Source organism: Dipodomys spectabilis, unplaced genomic scaffold (genome assembly GCF_019054845.1).
Source record: "Dipodomys spectabilis isolate Male_0828 unplaced genomic scaffold, ASM1905484v1 ptg000234l, whole genome shotgun sequence".
In the NCBI taxonomy this organism is placed as follows: Eukaryota; Metazoa; Chordata; class Mammalia; order Rodentia; family Heteromyidae; genus Dipodomys; species Dipodomys spectabilis.
The window spans coordinates 8,125,216-8,138,058 of record NW_024870911.1 but is presented as its reverse complement, the minus strand read 5'-3'; the positions used below and the strand labels follow the sequence as shown (position 1 = coordinate 8,138,058).

Sequence of the window (12,843 nt, the reverse complement as noted above, 5' to 3'; positions counted from 1 at the left end):
CTAGAGCTCTACCACTTGAGCCACAGCATCACTTCCAGCTTGTTCTGCTTATGTGGTGCTGAGGAATCAAACTCAGGGCCTCATGTATGCAAGGCAAGCACTGAGCCTTCCCAGCCCTGAAGTTTGTTTTTGAGGCCTACGATTTCCTTTCTGTAGATCTGTTCACATTAAGTGTTGAAGAAGAACATGGGATGTCAAATAGCTAGCAAGTTCCTCAATTCTTTCTGGTTGTCTGTGATGGAAAAAGAATTCCATTTGGCTTAGCCACAAGTTATATAACTAGGAAGTATAGAAGTAGATGTAGCAGGCAAGAGAAGGTCCAGGGACTCTAAAATCATTCCCCAAGGGCTCACCTCAAGTTGACTCCTCTCCTTAGTTTTTTTTTCTTTTTTTGTTGTAGGGCTTGAACTCAGGGCCTGGGCAAGGCTAGCATTCAACTACTTTGAGCCACAGAGCTGCTTCCATTAGTTGGAGATAAGAGTGTCATGAACTTTCCTACCTAGGCTGGCTTTGAACCATGATCCCCAGATTGCAGCCTCCTGAGTGGCATGAGCCACTGGCACTCAGATCGCCTTAGTTTTTATCCATTGGCTTCATTTTGTCCTACTTTGGTCAAGAATTCTCTAAGCAATGACCATGAAGTTCTCTAGCAACCTCTGCTCTTCATCTCTACCTCTACTTTAGGAAGCCACACTCAAAAGCACTCCTTGGGCTATGTTGATAGTTAATGGTGGCAGCCACAAGACCAGAGAGTGAGCTAGTGATCCTTTTGCCATATCTTTCCAATGAACTTGGGTGCTATCATATATATTGGACTCTTGGAGACTGATTCCAGTAATCCAGTATTCACAAGGTTGGCCTACATCATACCCATCCTCATCATGACCCATTAACATCTCCAGCATTACACCCACCTAATCCCTGAATACATGCTGAAGAAAGCTCTGTGTGACAGTGCTGGACAAAAAAGATGTGTGGAAAGGGAAAAAAATGACTAGGCATTGGGGTATTACTTGGCAATTCAAATGCTGGTGTCTGAAACATCATGTCCCCTTTCTGCTAATACTATTTTTCTTTTATATCTATCCTATCCTAGGAATCTTTCCTCTAAATTTCTGATGGACATGTTTTCCAATGATTGCTGCTAATCTCTGAACATCTTTTGTCACTGAGCTAAGACAGATTAAAAATGTATTAAGGATCTCAAGTTTCTGGAAAGATATAGAGACTTATTATGTGTTTAAATAGTCTCAGTTGTTTAAGAGTAGTTATTGATAAGCTAGGGTTAGGACACAAGTGTCTACTACTGTTGTTCTAAATTCTCCAAAATGACCAGAAGACTCCTGGGCAGTCATTATCATCCTCGTCTCCTCTTCCTCCTCCTGTTCTTCCTCCTCCTCCTCCTCCTCCTCCTCCTCCTCCTCCTCCTCCACCTCCTCCTCCTTCTTCTCTTCTTTTCTTCTTCCTCCTCCTCCTTCTCTTCTTTTTCCTCTTCTTCTTCTCCTCTTCCTCTGCCTCTACCTTCTTCTCTTCCTCTTCCTCCTCCTCCTCCTCTTTCCCACTTTCCTTCCTTCCTGGAAATTTAGATTAATACGTTACATATATGTACACAATATGTCAGACAGTAGGCAAAACATACTGGGAGTCAAAGAAAAATAAGTCTCAGTGATGAGATGAGATGGATGGGCAGTTTAAGGAGCATAGAGGGTCCTGACATTCAGAAGCCATTGTGGTTAATTTTGAGACATTTAAACATTATAAGAAATGTGAAGGACTGCTATTGGACCAGCAAAGAGCAGCCTTCTAGAGGTGAGCATCCAGGGAGGGTTTCCCAGAAGCACGGTTTTTCACTCAGATTTCTGAAAGATTTTATGTATATCTTATTCTCAAAGTCATCTGACATTTATCAAACAAATAAATATTGATTAAATCATTTTGAAACTAAATACATAGAGCATGAATGCATCCAAGTATTCCCAAAACACTAGTCCTATATCCATTTACTGGTGCAAAATTAAATGGAACACACACACACACACACACACACACACACACACACTATAATTCCAGTTACTTGAGAGACAGAGGATTGTGATTTGAGGCCCACTAGGTCAAAAAGCAAAGATCCACAGCTCAAGCAATAAGCTAGGCGTGGTAGTCCATGCCTGATATCCCAGTTCTGTGGAAAGTATAAATAGGATAGTGATCTAGGCTGGGCCAGGAAAAGATAACTAAAGCAGTCAGTGTGGGGACTTGGTTCAAGTGTTATAGTGTTATAGCCTAGCAAATACAAGGCCCTGATAGCCAACTTGAGAATGGCCAAAGGCGTGGGAAGTGACCTCTGGCAAGGACACAGAACTAGGGGAAGGTTTGAAAGGGCCTGCAACGGTGTCATCTTTACTATTTTATTAAAAACAGACATGAAGTAATTATGCTAACGTGTTTAACAATGTCTTGATTCATATGGTGTGAATTAAGGTTTTTCGTACTATTCAAGTGTTTCATAATAAAAAGAAAGAATCGAAGAAGGGAGAGAAAAAAAAATCCCTTTCTATTTCAAATACAAGAAGTTCTTTCTCCTCCAAAGTCAGCAGCCTGAAACCTGTCTACTGATTGCACTCAGCTGAGCCATTGTAATGTGGGAAGTATGGGTATTCAAATGTGTCTGGCTTGGCACTGGGTTTATTTGCCTGAGAGGATTTCTTTCTCTCTCCTTGGATGTAAACTTATCAAAAGCAGGAGCTGAAGCAGCAATGGTTAAAGTTTCCCCAAGACTAGCTGTATCTTGCTTGCAGTTTGGACTTCAGTAAAGGTTAGTTAGACAAAGGAGTCCCAGCTGACATCCTGTGTGCTCGGTGCTGACATCGACCTCGTGGTGCTCACAGACTAACTTCAGCTGCCTAATCGGACTGAATGAAGAGTCACCTAGAGGGGGAAGTGTGCAACCCAAGCCATTCATTCTGTCAGGATGGCTGGGGGAGAACATACTGTGATTACATTTCCTATGAATAAAAGATTGTTCACCCTGGAGACTTGATTGAGCTGTGACTCTCTTGGGGGGGGGACACATCATGCCATCATCCTCATTCATCACATTGGCTACTTACCCTTATCAGATTGGCCCAAGACTTAAAATGGAGAAAAAACTCCTTAGTAGTATAAATGATTGGCTTCTGGTACCAGAGAAAACTATGGATATCTAATGAGAAGCTGGGAAGAACACTGTGAAAGCAGCTGTGGGAAGACACCAAAAAGACACTGAGTGGGGACCACTAGGGCAGGGAGTAAAGTAGACAATAATAAGAAAGCAGGATAGAGGCACAGATTTGGGGCACAGGATATGGAAGGTAAGCATTGACAGATTCACTTACTCATCAGATTTAATGCAAACTGGCCCCCCTCTGTGCTTTGTGGCCTGCTGAAAGTTGTCAGACTCAAAATGGAGTCACTTCCGCCAGATCCTAGCATAATGGCGTCAAGCAGCCATAAAAGACAAACTCTTGGGCACACATGCCCCTGACTGGAAACTACTCCGAGGAATCTCTGAAAAACCACCCTGTTGTACCAAGGCTACTACAACTTCCCACAGAGAATACTTCTGCAAGGACATTTTGCCCAGAAACTGTCTGGTCAAGTTTGGAGGAATGCCACCCTTGTTATTGACCCTTCGAGCTACGGATGGTTGTTTCAAAACAACTTATGTAATCTTGCTCATTTTGCCTTTAAAAATTTCCTCTGGCTTCAGGCTCTCTGCATACGCCTATGATCTGTCATTGGACACATATCCCAGATTATAAACTCATTTTGTTCCCAAGGGAATCCTTTTCCTTAGAGTAGCTCTCTGTGTGGCTGTGGTAGACCATAGTTTATAACCATACTGTGAATGAATGTTCACATACTGCCTGGGAAAGATGCTGGTGATCCTGGTGGCATGGGTCCCAGGGAGGCCTTTTGCATTCTGCAGGACTCTCAGAGAAGAAGGCAGCTGTCCAGTTGGTGCCAGGACCTGCCTCTGGCTCCCTGTGGCTATTTAGACTCAGACTATACATTCTAACTGTACCTCCAGCCTCTTGGCCTTTTATAAGTCCCTGTGCTATGTCTGTAAAGGACTACCTGATCGCAGAAGTGGATGAAGGCAGTCTTGTTGGGGATGCACTAGAAGGGAGTAGTCATCTGAGTGTCACAAAACATTTTATACATGCCCTGAATGATTCTTCCTGTTACCTTACTCAGACTTAGAGTGTCATGTCAGTTGCTGTAGGAAAGTCTACAGTCCCTGTTCTTTCTGGGATGTGTTATGAGGCCCCTTCCTGATCTCTGTGTCGGTATTGTTCTTCCCTCATTCACACCATTTCCACTGGATTATGTATATCCCTGGTGCTTCCAACATCGAGTTGATTAAAATTGATATGAGCTGGAGACTCTATTCATCATTTAGCCCACACATTTTAGTTTTATTTTCTTTCTAGATTTTTGTCGTTGTTGTTTGCTTGCTAGATGGTATTTTAGCACTTGAGCTAAATCTCCAGTCCTTTTATTTGTTTTCTTCATGCATTTTTATTGTTATTATTAAGGTGATGAACAGAGAGGTTACAGTTCCATAAGTCAGGTAATGAGTGCATTTCTTTTTGAACAATGTTACCCATTCCCTCACTGTCTCCCAGTTCTTCCCTTCATCCCTACCCACATTTTCAACAGAATGTCTAGTGAGTACCATTGCTGCATTTGTTCACCCTTTGTCCCACCCTTTGTGTGCTCTTCCTTATCCTCTGAAAGACAAATAACCAACAGACAAGACAAAGAGAAAAGGAAACAAAAACATAACAATAAAAACTTTTGTTTCCATTTCCTAGAGTCTATTTTGATAAATATTATTTTATAGGATCAGATGCACATAGCTATTTTGACTTTGTGATCCTCTCCTAAGAATATCCTCCTTTGGTCTCACTGTGTGTGAATGCCTAGAGACCTGCATAGTTTATCATGTCCCAGTGTATTTCTTTCAAAACAACCAGTGTGTTTACTTGTGGATTTATAGGCACATTCTCACAACCACAATTGAGGGAAAACATACAACCTATGTTTCTCTGGGTCTGACTTACTTCACTTAATGATTTTTTCCAAGTCTTTCCATTTCTTTACAGGTTTCAATATCATTCTTTCTGATGGATGAATAGAATTCTATTTTGTATATATACCACATTTTCTTGATCCATTAATACACTGAGAGGCATGTAGGCTGATTCCCTTTTGCTTTTAGCTGTTTTTGGATAGAGTCTCTCACTTTTGCTTGAGTCTACCTGGGACTGTGATTCTCTTTGCTATGCCTCCTGAATAAGTGGGATTACAATCATAAGTCACCAAGCCTGTCTTCTTTGTTGGGATAAGCCTTGCTAATTATTTTTAACCTGGACTGCCATTGAACCCCAGTTCTCTGATCTCCACCTATTGAATGACTGGGATTATGAGCCTTCTGTGTGGTTTGCAATATTGAGAACATAGCAGCACTGGAAAGAATTCTCCTTGTAAAACTCTAACCAAAATCATACAGGAAAAAAGGCACATATATCTATGAATTTCCTGACTCTTCCCCTAACCCCTCTTCTACCCCGGAACCTGCCACTATTAATCTGGACTTGTTTTCTAAACATTTACCAATGCTTTCCGAATTTGATTGTGCAATTTTACTTCTGTTTTGTTTTGCTGTTTTGAGACTGGGTCTCACTATGTAGCTCAAGCTGGCCTCAAACTCCCCATTCTCTAGATTCTACCTCTCCAATGCTAGGATTACAGGTGAGCTCCACCATGCCCATGTGTAGTGTTTTTAACTTAACCTAAATTTATATTCTAGGCCATATTTTGATCTTGCATTTTGCTTTGATTGCCTATCAATAATAGTTCTGGCACTGTCTGGCAGTGCATCTAACCTACTGAGTTATATTCATCTGCTACTTAGAAACCCATAGAGTGGAGTTGGGAGCAATGGGGGGCGGGGAAGAAGGATGGAAGGGGTGACATTAATCAAGATGCATTGCACTTGTGAACTGACATCTCAAATTGAAAAAAAAAAAACTTTGTACAACTATTTAAAGATAATTTAAAAATTAAAATTAAATAAATAAGCAGAAACCCATTGAGACCCGGGAAAGGATTGAAATTCATTTAGGTTTTTAAGTGAATACATTGAAAATTATAACTTAGTTCACAGAATTTGTGGCAGAATTACAGCCTGAAGCCAGGCAGCCAGGATCAAGGGCCAAGCCCATTATAAGTATGTGGGGTGTGTGGACTGTGTGTGGTGTGTGTGTGTGTGTTTGTGTGTGTATGTGTGTGTGTGAAAAAGAGAGAGAAAGAGAGAGGACTTGGGGGTGAGTGGGGATTCTGTAGTGAAGATCCAGTCCTGGTGGTGCTGAGCTCTCTGAGCTCCTACATTACCACGAAGGACCCATACTCCTCTGCCTACTGGGTAAAAAACTGCATTTCCTCCAGCAGCCTCTCCATTGGTCAGTCTCTCACCATCATGGTCACTGTTCTATCCTCAAGAGGTCAGTGCAATAGGGTGATAATTTGGGAGAAGTTCAAATCTTGGTTGCCAAAAGGAGCCATGGGAATTTGATGGTATATGGTAATAATAACTAGTTGATCATTCATTAGAGGGAGATTCCATATAATGGCCCCAAAGACCATGGAACAAGTGGAAAGAAACTGCCCACCGTCATTAGAATTTGGGTTTTGGATATGCAGGTCTGCCTTTCCTTGAGAGCAGGGGAGGAAAAGTCAATGGTAGCAGCCCTTTGTCCTCTCCTGATTTGGTGCCCGGGTAGGTGAGATCAAACGCCATGGCAGCACTTCTCACAGGCACCAAAATTTATTGACAGAATCCTCATTAAAATGACAGGTGTGCTGGTGTGTTAATTAAGTACTCAGTTTGATGGAGACTATTCTGTAACAGACTTTATTTCAATCTAGCTACTCATACCTCTACCCATTTAAACAGAGGGAAAGAGAGAGGAGTGGAGGGGAGTGCTTTGGCATATGGTCTTTCAATGTGACCGTCGGCATAAATGGTCAGTTTTACAAAACTCCTTCCCCCCAAACTGAGGCATTTTATTTGTATGCCTGTGTTAATACCTGGAAAAAGAATCCCAGGTTTTCCCCCTCCTGTGTGTTTACATCTTGCTTCTTCCTGATCCCTGAGGCCAGATGAGGTTGTCAATACAAAGAAGCCAAATTGATGGCTGGGAGCAGATTATCCTGCTACTTTTCAAGGTCTTTGAGCTACACATCAAATCTGGGGCTGATCACTCTTACGCCTGTTTAACATCCCTGTGAGGTTCACAACCATTTTTCCCAGCTCTGTGATCATCCACGATTTCAAGTTCTCCAATGTAGCCATGATTCACCATCACAGTGAGAAACTGGACAGTGACTTTGGAGCATGGTCTGATGAGGTCTTGGCGTTTGCCCCTCTTCTCAGCACTGTTGATGCTCTTGAGGGCATCGGCTAGGGTGTTCATGGGCACCTGACAGCAGCACAGAAAGATGGCAGAAAGCATGCCTGATGACTTCCTATTCTCATATTGTATTGGCAATGATCATATTTTCTGAACGTCTTCCCTCAACCAAGGGGTTTTTCTCAGAGAGTCTTGATTAAATAATCAATTCTACTCCCTCAAACAAGAATAGGCAGGGTCCAAAGGAGCTTGGCTTGTTAGCAGCCAGCTTTTGAGATGGTGTGTTTGAGAAAGTTTAAGGATATAGAGGGTACAACAGGGATCAGAAGCGACAACAGGGATCAGACACAGAAGCTTCTCTACAAACTTGTAGACATACTATCAGTCCTTCTCCACCTCCCAGCCAAGGCCTCCACAGAGCCAGTACATCAGCCTACAACCAGAGGCCTCATTCCCTCATTTCCTGCTCACAGAACAATGTTTTCCTTTCTCTTCCTTCTGCCTTCCCATTCTTGGTCACAGAACCAGCCTGAAAACAGGCTTGTGAGGTGGAGGGCCAAGTTTCATAAAAGTTTCATTTACTCCTGCACTAGGCCACCCGCAGGCAACTGATCAGCCTAAAGAGGGAAGCCCTGTTAAAACAAGTTCTTGCATGAGAAGCAATGAGAAGCAGGCCAACCTTGCTCCATTGGGACCTGCCAGGCCATTAGAGGCGGGGGGGGGGGGGGGGGGGGGGGGGGGGGAGCCTGTTCTAGATCGAACTTCCCACCAATCAATCTCTGTTTCCTAGAAAAGTTCTACCTTCAACTAGAAATCTGCACTGGATTACAAGCTGACAAGAGTGCATCTTGGGCCCTCATTTTCTAAAAAACAGAAAATCTAGATGTTTTCAAGAATACAAAGATTGTGTGTCTCCCTCTTTTTTTAAAAAAAATGTAAAAAGTATTAATTTGCTAAGCAAATATAATTAAAATAGGATCTATTAAGAAAACTCTTGTTTGGACAGATTTTCATGTATTATTTCTACAAAGTCCAGCAAGTACTTCTAATTACTTTCCATTTCAAAGTTAAGAAAGCAAAGCAATTGGCCATTTGTTTGATCACCTTACATCTCTTCTCCTTCCACATTTGTTTTTTCTTTTCCCACCTATATTAACAGGTCACTTCCACACTCACCTATCCCAGCTGTGTTCTCCGTTATTACCTAGAATTGGGTGTATTCATCAAACTTTTCAACACTCTCCCAAAGCTTCTCGGGTGTGGAATTTCTCAGGGAACCTGGGGCTCTCTCACCCTAAGTCCTCACTAACCCTTCCCCCCCAGCTCTATTTCCTTTCTCCCTTCCTTTCCCAAGCCCAACAGCTCTCTTGCTGTATGACAAGAGCCCTGTGGGAAAGTTATTTAACTTCAGTTTTACTACTGCTGGTGTTGCCAGTGGAATAATTTCACCATGTTCCACAGTAGAAGTTCTGTCTGCTATGTGTAGACACCTTGACAACCCTCTTTGGAGGAGCAGTTGGAATATGTTGATTGGTGGCAGCTGTCGCTACACTGAGTGTGAGATCACTCCAAGCCAGTTTAGGCATCCCTCCTCCAGCTCCTGTTCCAGAGAAAAAGAGGCTACACTATGAAGAAGGAAATGGAACCCCAGACTCTCTGGGAGTGAAGGCTTAGAGTCCCTAAAAGACTTTACATCTCAGAGAGACTGGATACGCTAAATACCCATATTCTAATTAGTAGCTGAAGATATATAGATGGACTAGATCAAACAGATTCAAATCACTTAAGGGAGCCCTCAGTGGGAGAAGACAATAAAATATTGATGTGGAAAGAAGCAGAGAGGTTAAAAGTTAAATAAGAGCAGTAAACGCCCAAATGGTGGCTCTCCTGGCTTTCCTCATTATGAAGTGGACAATGAAGTCAGACATTCTGCGAAGTGAGTCTTCTCAGAGGGTTCTGTGTGCAGAAAAATGAAATAATACAAAACAGGATTGCGCAGTACAAAACAGGATTGTACAATGTGTGACTCACTGCAATTGTCTACGTAATAAATTCAAATGGGAACAGGATGACCGCCTGCAAAAGAGGTGCAGACAGTCTCACAACAGTGTTCTCAAAATGTCTTTTCAGGAAATAGAAGTATGGCTCAAGCTCTAGTGTGACAGAGCCCTAGCCTTGAGTGAAAAGAGCCAAGCAAGAGTGTGGGGTCCTGAGTTCAGGCCCCAGTACTGACTCAAAATTTAAAAAACAACACTAACAACAAGATTCTGATGAGGAACTGAAACAATATTCTCCAAGCAAAGAACATGAGCAAGGCCCCAAGTTCAGTCCCCACACAAGAACAAAAACAACAAGTAACAGAAACATAGAGAGGTTTAATATAGTCACAAAGTATAAAAGGTCCATTGATAGAGGGAAGTTAAAACTAAAAATGAACTGATAGAGCACATTTAAACTTAAACAGGAAGACTGGAAGCTTCCAGAGATGGTCTCAATAGTAGGTAATCTACTCTTCTCAGAAAAAGAAAAATATTTTATTAAAAGTGCATAATACATTATGATTGCTATGCTTTTATGAGAATGTTTATGTAAATAAGTTCATGAATTTGGAGAGATTCCATTTATCACACTAAGGGTTTGTAGTTGGTGAAAATGTGATCATTTGAATTGTTTCTGTTAGAGGTCACAGCAGCTAGAACCCAAACCAATGAGAAGATTTTATTTCTTTTTTATCAATAGGCTAAAAATTCCTATAGGCCAAGATAATGACAGTATTGACAAAGACTGGATGAGACTGGTTTGACACTGAAAGCCTCAATTCTAGCCAGTCCTTCAAGGTTTTCTGGCTTATGCTGCAGGAGAAGTTTCAATTACTGAGAACTAACCCCTGGCAGACCTTAGCAAGTGAGAGTTGGCTTCTTGAAGGGCAGGGACCATTTGGCAAAGATCCTGAGAGAACACTGAGGTAGTGGAACAGGGCTGGAAGCCAGGGTTCCACCGATGGTGTAGGTGAAACTGCGCGACTTGCACCTGAGCTCCTGCTCACCATGAGGAGGAGCCGGTCCCACCCAACTCTGAAGGAATGTGGACATGGCAGAAGAGGGGAAGTCCAGCAAGGCTGGGACCCCAGATCCTCAGCACCGCTGGAACACTGAGACCTCCCAAACAGGCAGCCATGCCTACAGCATTGTCCCAGGATGCAACAGGCTCAGGGAGAATTTCACACCTGCTCCTCTCCCTGCTCTTAAACTGTCAAATGTATTCGGTATTAGACCACTTATTCAGACATGGGTGTGCAGACCTGCTCAAACCCTCTCTTTTCTTCTTAACTTGTATTTCAAGAAGAATAAGGGAAAGCAGGAGAAGAAGGAAGGAAAAGCAATGTTTTCCTTTCCATCCAGGATCATGTATAATGACTTGCTTTGGAAAACTTTGAGGCCCTGGACTGAGAAGTCCAGTAGAAGGAGACTAAAGTGTGAAGGTGTTTTGTAGTACCGGGAAGGTGTGGCTGAGTCGGGGATGGAGGCCATGTGTCCATCACACTCTGAAACTCATGGTAGACAGTGAGCTACCCTCTTTTCTGCTGAGTTAGCTCAGATGATTTGTACAGCACTTCAAGTTAGAGTTAGTGTCCAATACCTTAATGCATGCAGTCTATGACAAAGAATGTTTGGTTATGTAACTCAAAAGGGATGAATCTTGCCATGCAACAGTAAGTGTGGGCTGGTGAGGCACATCTGAATTTTTTAATATTAAAAAAAAACAGCAATAAAGCCAGGCACCAGTGGCTCTTGCCTGTATTTTTGATTTTGCTTTTGTGTTTTGTTTTGTTGGTTGTGAGGCTTGAATTCAGGGCCTGGGCACTGTTGTTGAGCCTCTCTGTGTTCAAGGCTAGCACTCTACCATTTGAGCCACAGCACCACTTCCCACTTGTTCTGTTTAAGTGGTAATGAGGAATCAAACCCAGGGCTTCCTGCATGCTGGGCAAGCATTCTACTATGAAGCTACATTCCCAGTCCCTCATGCCTGTAATCCTAGCTACTTAGGAGCTGAGATCTGAGGATTACAGTTCAAAGCTAGCCCAGGCAGGAAAGTCCATGAGACTCTTATCTCCAGTTAACCACCAGAAAACCAGAAGTGGCACGGGCACTATAGCTCAATGTGGTAGAGTGTTAGCCTTGAGCAAAAGAGCTCAGGGGCAGTGCCCAGGCCCTGACTTTAATCCTCATGACCAACAACAACAACAACAAAAATAAAAAAATCATTGGAAATCTGCTTTGATTCTCCAACAAAAACTTAGACCAATGGGATATAACAATTTTCTTGGTCCTACTTCATTGCTGCTAGTCATGAATTGGTCTTGGCTGGGTTAATCTTGGTAATATTTAAAGAGAGCTATAAGTCAAATCATAGTTTTGTTGTGCTGAATCCACCATGAAATAAAGCCACTGTGAGATTACTGGTGTTCAGGATCTGTGTACTATCTTAGTCAGACAGATAGGGATTTATACCAATTACTCTCTCATAGCTCTTAAATAAGGCTCATAGTATCCCTAACCTAGGTTTCTTTTCTACAGGATGGAGAGGACTAACAATACTGAAGGCAATTTATTTAATATTGTATGTGAAGTATTTGGAACAGAATCTGGAATACAATTAGTGCCTATTATTGTTGACCATTACTATAAATATACAAGTGACATATAACAGCTCACTCTATGTCCTTAGGCTTAACATTGACTTCACCACTCACTATTACTTCCCACTAAAGAAAGAAAAAAAAATCCCAGCAGCTGCTTCCATGTGGATTAGTGATCTTGTGAGTCACTATTTAAAACTTTGGCTGCCCTGACCAAAACTTGGATAGTTTTGCAAGCTGTTCAAGAAATGAATCACAGTCTTTTATAAATTTTTCTTTTGCTCTTTTATTGGAGAAATTGAAAAAAAGGGGGAACTGCTTTTTGTTTGTGTATTTTTCTTTTTTTCTGAGCTTTGAAAAGTTGTACAAGGTGGTTGCAGTTTGATATCTGAGAGTAGTTCCTCTTGATCAGCCACCCCAGTAAGAGTTAAGAGTTCTTTCTATAGAAATGGTTGCTTGAACAATTCCTGCTTTGGCCCGGTGTCCTGGTACTGGTTGATTATTTAGACAAACTGTTAACTAGTCATACAGATTGTGAACCTAAGTTCTGGCCAGCTGAAATGAGGGACAGTAACATTGTCTATTTGTTAATGCTATCCTTTGTTAGCTTCTCTGTTCCTTATAAGGCCTTCTCGAAGGGAGAAAACAGATCAGTTTTAATCATGATCACACCCCTGTGATACACATAGTTATCATTAACTGTGAGGACTGTTTCCAGCCAGTTATCATGGGCAGAAAATAAAGGAGGGA

General features: G+C 42.0%; 1 pseudogene; it reads right to left on the bottom strand.

The window, feature by feature from the left end:
* Positions 1 to 3,475: 3,475 nt before the first annotated feature.
* Positions 3,476 to 7,544, bottom strand: LOC122124277 (annotated as a pseudogene).
* Positions 7,545 to 12,843: the final 5,299 nt, after the last annotated feature.